The sequence below is a fragment of the Branchiostoma floridae genome, unplaced genomic scaffold (genome assembly GCF_000003815.2).
Source record: "Branchiostoma floridae strain S238N-H82 unplaced genomic scaffold, Bfl_VNyyK Sc7u5tJ_1585, whole genome shotgun sequence".
Lineage (NCBI taxonomy): Eukaryota > Metazoa > Chordata > Leptocardii > Amphioxiformes > Branchiostomatidae > Branchiostoma > Branchiostoma floridae.
The window spans coordinates 441,595-451,638 of NW_023365779.1; positions in this window are offsets into that span (position 1 = coordinate 441,595).

Below are 10,044 nucleotides of genomic sequence, written 5' to 3' on the forward strand. Positions count from 1 at the left end.
CCGGCAACTCCTTTCCCAGCAAACTCCCTTCCACGGCAAACTCCCTTTCCCGGCACAAGAAAACATAGTCAACGTTAAAAGTCGCGGACCAACGCCCCCCCCCCCCCCCCGCCAAAAAAACCCCAGCCCCGTTCCAAAAACTGCAAGGGAGTCCTTGTACATTTGTACTACCCTGCATGCCGTCAAGAATTGCATACTAGTAGCCTACGAAGACTAGAAGACAACAAGAGACCAGCCAGCAGACATACAAAAGACACTCGCGACTTCAACCTATCATACACACGAACAAACACTAATAAAAATTGTCCTATTTCAATATGAATAAATATATGGTGCTATTACAGAATAAAAAATGCGAGCAAGAAACTGGCGAATAAATGGGGAGGGGGGCAAAATCCAGAAGGGGTGGGGGGTGGATGGCGTCAGTACTCTCGACGCCACTTTCCATGACAAAAGGGATGAACTGGGTGAGGCAGACCGGGGAAATATAATTAGGTGATAACTGGCCGCTAATGTATGCATATTCCGCCAACACACAATGCAACACACGGCTCATGTCCTGTCGTGTAAGGTTGTTTCAAGGCAATCTGTAAGGGTATTTCAAGCCCTTTACACGTCCTGCACACAGCAATGGTTCGTTTCCGCGAGATTCTAGGACATGTAAAGGACTGTACACGTCTCGTTCGCAGGCATGAAACCTCCGGATTTTGAAGGACATCTTTAATTTCCAGGAAGGTGTAAGTCAGTTTCCATCCTGGAAATGAGGCTTTTGGTGCAGTGTATTTGCAAAATACAAGGAGGCTGTTAATACTGTAATAAAAAAAGGATATTTTAAAATTTCTATCTAAAAAGGGCCGAGAAACAAGCAGATGCCTTGGTATGGCCTACAGGGATGGCAGTTTCCGGTTCTGCCTTGCCTCTGTGTTGAAGCCTCCCCTGTGGTGTCTGTCCAGGTTCCATTGACAGTTAAGGTCACAGCAGTTGTGAGGGGCTTACATTTTGCTTATCACCTGCCCATACAGGTGTTCTTTGCAGTATACAGGTTAGCACAGGTACCACTTTGACCATGCATGTAATTCTATGTCTACATGCATCTAACCTACACTGGTCCATGAAAATTCCATGACTATCTTTTTTTTGTGCACCCAAGACATTCTCTGTGCACCTAGATTTTGATGTACATGTACATGTAAGCTACACCTTGCCCTATTCTCCAAACAAAATTTACAAGCCCCAAATAATGCAGAAGTGCTCTGAGTGTTCGTTATTTTGTATGTGTGTCCTTATTTTTGTCATGTGTAAGAGGAGAAGACTCAGATAAGCAACTTTGTTTTTTGTCAAATCCTCGTTAAATAAATGTGAATAAAAAATTAAAAAAAAAAGTGCTCTGATCAGTGTTTTGGGCTCTGGACTCAAACACCACACCTGTCCATGGTGCTGAATCTGTGGTTGTTGAGAAACACAATAACGAAGTAGAATGGCATCATTTGCATGCAAACATTGGTATTCTGGTGTGATTTTCCTGGCATTTCCCTGTGATATTGTATTGATGTACCTCATATGCAGGACCACAGGAAGAATAGACAACAGAGGTGTCCAGGAACATTCCATGACTTTATCATCTAGTGCATCCAAAATGTTGTCTTCATGTATTACTAAGTTACACCTACACCTATTCACAAACATGATTTACACTTCCTAGCCAAGACAGAAGTGCCCTGAGCAGTATTTTGGGCTCTGGACTCAAACCACCACACCTGTCCATGGTGCTGAATCTGTGGTCATTGAGAAACACAGTAACGAAGTAGAATGGCAGCATTTGCATTCAAATACATGATGTTTGCCTTCACATAGTCTAGCTTGAAAAACTACTGCTCTGCCTATTCTTACTCTAACACATTTATATATAGGGTGACCAGCCTCTTTACCTCTTTCCTGTAATGTGGTGTCCGCTACACTTCAGGTAACTTGTGACAGCTGTCTATTCCAGATCATTGACCTTATTTGTTTAAAAGAGAAGAAGAAGATGAATAAATACTGTTTCTGCCAGTATCATTGACCATTAAACAAAACTCAAACTGTACCTTTCTATGAACAGTTATAACTTGTATTTTTATTTATTTCTGCAGTATGATTACGTATCTTACTGCATTTCAATGTGATTTTTCTGTTGTTCTCCTGTGATACTGTTACGTTTTAATTTTCTTCATGGACAGGACCGCAGGGAGAATAGCTAACAGCAATGTAAAGCTGATTGTAGATCCTAACAAAGTAAAAGTCAGGATGTAAATGTAGTCAGATGCAAGACTTCATAACAGCCCTGTATTTCCAAGATGTCCTCTTGTTAAAATTTGCATAAAAATTTCCAAGAATCAATGACTAAAGACTGTGCACCCTAAATCTTCTGGTTGAACACTGTGTTTACTTCTAGATTGATTTCCTATCAGAGTCAACCGCCGTGTGACATGTCAATAACCCGCCATGTAGGATGTGTTACTCTTGTTTTAATCATCAACATTGATCATCAAGGTAGGAACACAGAACTGATGGGATCAGGTCAGCACACTAACATTACAGGGGACCACAGGCAAACTGCACAGGATGCAGAAACAAGACTGTCTGAACTAGTGCTAAACCTAGACATAACATCAGGTACAGTAACATCGATCATCAAGGCAGGAACACAGAACTGATGGGATCAGGTCAACACACTTACATTACAGGGGACCACAGGCAAACTGGACAGGAATAAGACTGTCTGAACTAGTCCTAAACCTAGACATAACATCAGGTACAGGTAAAGCTACAGCAGGGTCCATCAACATTGATCACGGAGGCAGGACCCCCAAACTGATGGGGTCAGGTCAACATACAAACATAATTGTGAGATTAGGATGGTAAGGAACAAGCTGACAGACTGTCTGAACTAGTGACCAGGCGTAACATCAAGTACAGGTGAAGCAAGACCCCGGAACCAATGGGGTCAGGTTAACATACAAACATTACAGCACGATCACCTAGGAAACCGCCATGTGACACGTCAATAACCCGGCCATGTAGCGCTTGTCAGTCAACCATCCGTGTCAATCATCTGAAAGTCAATCTAGAAGCAAACACAGTCCTGATCAGGGCTCTAGCCAGCTCGACATTTTTTTCCGTCAGCCAATTCCAATTGTCGCGAAAACACTATTCCAGGAGTTAGAGAGACTGAACTGAGACCTTGAAAAACGGGTTTTAATGAGATTATCGTATGCGAAAGGGCACCGATACACATTATCAACAATCATAACAATAGCAAAACAAACTGTGTGTGGCTTTTACGACCGTGGACGGCGTCCCCAAGCCGCCTGTAGCTTCCACCAAGGAGCTTTTATCAGATTTTTGTCCATCAAAGTTGACGGATTGGTTTTAAAATTTTTCCGTCACACGCAGCAAATTTCCGTCAATTGACGGAAAAACGGACGCTGGCTAGAGCCCTGGTCCTGATCAACATACAAACATTATGGCAGTATCATGGACAGTCAAACTGGACAGGATAGAGAAACAAGACTGTCTAAACTAGTGCTGCGTACCTAAACATAAGATCAGGTACAGGTACAGCAGGGTCCATCAACATCGATCACAGAGGCAGGACACCCAAAATGGTGGGGTCAGGTCAACATACAAACAGTACTGTGGGAAAAGTTACCAGAAACAGGCTGACCCTGACTCTAGCGACTAAACATGATATCAGGTACAGGTACAGGTAAAGGTTATACTGGGTTTACAGGCACAGGGTATAGAAACAAGACTAATTGACTAGTGCTGCATACCTAAACATAACATCAGGTACATGCAGGAACTGGTAAAGCCCCCTTTACAAATCAAGAATTTAGCTCGGCCGAGTTGTTAGCGAGCTCTTAATTAGGAGGAGGCATGACCCTGATGCCTACGATTAAATGGCAGAGTTTCTTCGTCGGCATCAGGGTTATACCTCCTCGTAATTTAGAGCTCGCTGACAACTCGGCCAAGCTAAATTCTTGATTTGTAAAGAGGGCTTAAGGAATGTTAGGAGCCCCAAACTGATGGGTTCAGGTCAACATACAAATATTACTGAGGGTTCACCTGGGAAAGGTACAGAAAAAAGGTGACTCCGAACTAGTGTCTATAAAAAGTTTAACATGATATCGGGTACAGGTACAGCATGTATGGGAGGGCTTTTAAGATAACGTACATTTCTCTTAGAAGTCTTTTTTCTACAATTTGCTCCATCTATCTACACGATCAGGTAAGCTCTCAGTTGACCAGGAGTGTTTTTTTATTGTTTCACTGGAGTTCAGAATCATGAAGTTGAAGCTACAAATGGCAAAGATTACAACAATGATTATCGCTCACACCCAAACTGCTTTGAACTCATCCCTGAAAGCAAGCCTGACTGATAAGTTAACAGTTACCTTAGAACCTTGAGTGTGTAATAATAGCCACTGATGTGAGTCAAGATTTGAGGTGTTCTTCTTCCTTTCAGTAAGTTACAGTCCATCTTCACAGAGAAATCCAGGTGGCCCTTTACTACTTGGTTATAAGGCCACACCGATTTAATTTCTTGGTTCACGGATTCGCTTGCTCCTATTTTTTTGGGGAAAAAATAAAAATAAAAATTACCACTCAGCAAACATTACAGAAGGCACCTTTATCTGGTACGATAAATGTCAGGGATAGTCCGAGGCAGTTTGGATGGGAGTGTTTTTATAGCCAGTTGTATTTTGCACCACTGCAGACACATTCTGAATCCCAGAATCTGCAATCTGCAATCATAGAAAGATTTTCCTGGCAGGAAAACCTGTCATCACAAAGTGTTCGGAGGCAGAAGAGTGGCTATTTGGGCTTGTCTGCGGAAGTTTCGATGGCTTTTATGTTTGCCATTTGCACCATTTGGGACACATTTTGAGTCGGTGAATCTTCTATCATATAAAGGTTTCCTGGTGGGAATTACTCTGTGATGTTGTATTTGATCCTCCTGGTGGCAGATTTTGGTTATCTCTGAGGACGGCTGTTTGCTAAGGCCTTCGTTGGAGTCAGGAAGGGAAGTATAGAATCGGAGGCAGTTTGGATGAGAACGCTTTTGCTGTTGCTGTAACAGTGGGGTTCATTGTGTGGCACATCTCTAGCCTGTTACTCACAGGGCTGGTGTGAGAACCAATGTAAGAATAAGGGGGCGAGTAGGAACAGAAACAAGCAACATCCTGACTCCCAGGATTTGGACCCATACTGAACTCAGGCAGTTGGATCACAAATCTAACATGCTAACCGCAACGCCAAAAGCTCAGAGCTGTTGTCGTGGTCAGTTTGGCAGCACTTGAACCCCACTGTTACACTGTTGGAGTTGAATTCTGCCATTTTGAATTCCAATAAACTAATCTTAAATCCCACACACTGTCAGGTTCTCCCAGTGGCAAGTTGGGTTCAGTTCTGAGAACTGCAGTTATAGGATGTGTGGGAGTGAGTTTGCACTGGAGGCGATTCAGTCTGCTTTGATTCTTGCTACTTGGACCCAATCTTGAAACATATCCAAAGTTTCCTATAGGCAATTTTAGATAGACCGAGGTTCATCTGACGTGTGTAAATGGCTATTAGGATGCGTTGGAATGAATTTTGAGCTAGAGGCACTCGCTTAATTCTTGCCACTTGAAACCAATCCTCAGAAAGCTAATAGTATGCAGATTTTCCTAGTGGCAAGTTTGGGAGAATGTTTAAACGGCTGTTAAGATGCGCTGGAGTGAGTGGGAGTTGGAGGCACTCGTTTAATTCTTGCAATTTGGAACTTGAAAGCTAACAGTATGCAGACTTCCGAAAATAGTTTCATCAGGTTGGTAGAATATAGGATATCGCCAGGAACAATTGCGTAATTGACTGGGAGGGGGCGAAGGTCATAGACAGGGAAGACAATAGGCGGGCACGGTGGATTAAGGAGGCCATCTGGATAAGAAAGTCAACCCCAGTGATGAACCGGGACGAGGGGGGATACAAACTAAGCCACGTTTGGGATTGTTTTCTCACCGCAAAAGCGCCACCTACATCGGCTACATATAGCGGTGAGAAGCAGAACTCCAGTTAGAAGCTCTGACGAAGGTGTCTGAGAGACATCGAAACGTAAGCTATGTAAGTACCCACTGGTTGTGTACAAAGAATTTCTCTTTTATCCAGTATGCAGACTTTCCTAGTGACAAGTTTGGGAAGACAGGACTATCTGTCAGAACAGCAGTTAGGACGCATTAGAGTCAGTTTTAATTCCAGTCATTTGGAATTCCGAGGAACCAGTGATCGAAACCTATGCAGATTTTCCTAGTGGCAAGTTTGGACAGTTTTATCTGTGACTACAGCTGTTGGGGCTTGTTTAAGTGAGTTCCGCAGGATTCCAAGTTGGAGACAGTTTGAATAGACTGTTTTAATTGAACCCGTCAATTTGAATTTCAACAAACACAATCTCTGATATCTTGAATCCTGTGCAGATTCTCTGGGTGGCAAGTTTTGGGTTATCTCTATGGACAGCTGTGAGGGTGTGTTAGGCTGGGTTTGGATGAGATTGGGAGTTAGAGGCAGTTGGGACAAGACTGTCGGTCTTGCTTTTTTTGCCATTTTGAATTCCAATGAGTCATTTCCGATTTTATTATTTGTTGTCAGATTTTAAGAATATGCACTTTGAGTTAGAGGCAGTTTTGAGGAGATAGTTTGAAATTCCTGCCATCTTGAATCAACGGACACAAGATTTTCCCGTAGCAAGTTTAGTTTATCTCTAAGAACAGCTCTTCGGGCGTGTTTGAGTTTATGTTAGAATGGGGTTTTAGGTCAGAGGCAGAAGATATTCCTGTAGCAAGTTAGGTTTATCTCTCAAAATGAGTTTGCTGGAGCGAGTTATGATAGGATTTTACTTTAGGTTGGGGGCAGTTTTGAGGAGATAGTTTAAAATTCCTGCCATCTTGTATCAAGAAATACAACAAGATTTTCCTGCAGCAAGTTTGGTTTATCTCAGAGTGAGTTTGCTGGAGCGAGTTATGATAGGATTTTAGGTTGGAGGCAGTTTTGAGGAGTTAGTTTTAAATTCCTGCCATCTTGAATCAACAAAAAAACACAGGATTTTCCTGTATAGCAAGTTTGGTTTATCTCTAAGAACTGCTGTTGGAGCAAGTAGAATGAGATTTTGGGTTGGAGGCAGTTTTGAGGAGATAGTATTAAATTCCTGCCATCTTTAATCAACAAATGAAAGATATTCCTGTAGCAAGTTTAGTTTTATCTCTGAGAATGCTGTTATAGAAATTGTTGGAGCAAGTTAGAACAAAATTTTAGATTGGATGCAGTTTTGAGGAGATAGTTTAAATTCCTGCCATCTTTAATCAACAAATGAAAGATATTCCTGCAGCAAGTTTAGTTTTATCTTTGAGAATGCTGTTAGAGATTGGTGGAGCAAGTGGAATGGGATTTTGAGTTAGAGGCAGTTTTGAGGAGATAGTTTTGAATTCTTTAGGTTTATCTCTGAGAATGAGTTTGCTGGAGGGATTTATAATAGATTTTAGGTTGGAGGCAGTTCGGAGGCGAGTGCTTTCATGTCCCCCGGTGGAGATGCGCTGATTTCACATGATGGACGACCACAGACCAGATCAAACACACCAGCCAGGACAAGGAGGAACTTTCTGCATACAGAAACACTCCCTGCAATCACTGTGTGCACGCATTACGTCTTTTGTTAGCAAGTGGTTCCATGCAGGAATAGAGTTAATTGGCATCGTGTAACCGTGAAGGTCTGACCAAAATCGCAGAGAACACATCAAACACAGCAGCCAGGACAGGGAGGAACTCTCTGCATACAGAAACACTAGCGGAAATCACTGTGTGAACTATAGGGGCAGGTACCGGTACAGAAAATTCAGGTACAGGTACGGTCCAGGTCCAAGCACTGTGTGGACTATAGGGGGTGGGTACCGGTACAGAAAATTCAGGTACAGGTACGGTCCAGGTCCAAGCACTGTGTGGACTATAGGGGGCGGGTACCGCTACAGAAAATTCAGGTACAGGTACGGTCCAGGTCCAAGCACTGTGTGAACTATAGGGGGTGGGTACTGGTACAGAAAATTCAGGTACAGGTACGGTCCAGGTCCAAGCACTGTGTGGACTATAGGGGGTGGGTACCGGCACAGAAAATTCAGGATGGTACAGGTACCGTCCAGGTCCAAGCACTGTGTGAACTATAGGGGGTGGGTACAGGCACAGAAAATTCAGGTACAGGTACGGTCCAGGTCCAAGCACTGTGTGGACTATAGGGGCCGGTACCGGTACAGAAAATTCAGGTACAGGTACGGTCCAGGTCCAAGCACTGTGTGAACTATAGGGGGTGGGTACTGGTACAGAAAATTCAGGTACAGGTACCGTCCAGGTCCAAGCACTGTGTGAACTATAGGGGGTGGGTACAGGCACAGAAAATTCAGGTACAGGTACGGTCCAGGTCCAAGCACTGTGTGGACTATAGGGGCCGGTACCGGTACAGAAAATTCAGGTACAGGTACGGTCCAGGTCCAAGCACTGTGTGAACTATAGGGGCAGGTACCGCTACAGAAAATTCAGGTACAGGTACCGTCCAGGTCCAAGCACTGTGTGAACTATAGGGGGTGGGTACCGCTACAGAAAATTCAGGTACAGGTACGGTCCAAGTCCAAGCACTGTGTGGACTATAGGGGGTGGCTACCGGCACAGAAAATTCACAGGTACGGTCCAGGTCCAAGCACTGTGTGGACTATAGGGGGTGGGTACCGCTACAGAAAATTCAGGTACAGGTACGGTCCAGGTCCAAGCACTGTGTGGACTATAGGGGCAGGTACCGGCACAGAAAATTCAGGTACAGGTACGGTCCAGGTCCAAGCACTGTATGAACTATAGGGGGTGGGTACCACTACAGAAAATTCAGGTACAGGTACGGTCCAGGTCCAATCATTGTGTGGACTATAGGGGGTGGGTACTGGCACAGAAAATTCAGGTACAGGTACGGTCCAGGTCCAAGCACTGTGTGGACTATAGGGGGTCACATTACGCCTTTTGTTAGCTTAAGTAGTGCAATTCAGTTAGTTGGCATCGTATAACCTTCTTGTTTTGACCAAAAAATGCAGAGGTCCTCGGAAACTGCCAAATCACAGACAGACCAAACACAATGCCTGACCTTTACCCTTGCTTTGACCTCATGACCTGGAACGTCTGTTATCTGTCAGCTAAGGTCATTGATAAATGCCACTCTCGGAACTGACTTTTTGTTGTACACTTCCTGTTACCTTGTGGTGAGACATTTATGTACCTTTACAGGGGTCGAAATACACATACTTAACTTGCAATTTGCACATAACTTTTGAGATTTGCATGTAAAAATATTCTGAACTTGCAATATTGCATGTTGAAAATGCCTGGCCTATAGTAAAAATACTGAGGCCATGGTGCCTTTGTTTGTCTGACAGGGATCATCACCGGTCGTCAGTAGGTGTTATAAATAATCAAATTTGGCTTTGCTGCAAACTTACATGCTGATTATGTGGATATCTTTCCAAATCTGTCTATACTTTCATGCGCCAATTTCTGTCAACCAAAAGTGACAGAATGGGCAAAATTCTTATCTGTCTTGAGCAACAAAATTCTGCCAAAGGATGGAATGATAGATGCTGGCTAGAGCATTGCAGTATTTTGCATGTAAAATTTTCAAATTGCACGTAAAATTTTTGCCAACTTGCAATTTTGCATGTAGCAAAAAAAATGTATTTCGATCCCTGCTTTATAACATTATAGCACATCTCACTCACAGCACATGGAAGTAACTGTGGTAACACAAATAGACAGACACGACAGAAAGAATCCTCATTTCTCCAGGACCATCCTTCTGTTGTGGGGAGGAAATTTTGCTTGTTGGTACAGAATGAAAACTCACCACCTCCATTCCAAAACCCTGAAGTGCAAGTAATGAAACTGATGAAAATCTGCTTATAATTTGTAAATGACACATTAAACAGCAAAAATTACCAACATCACCTCCAA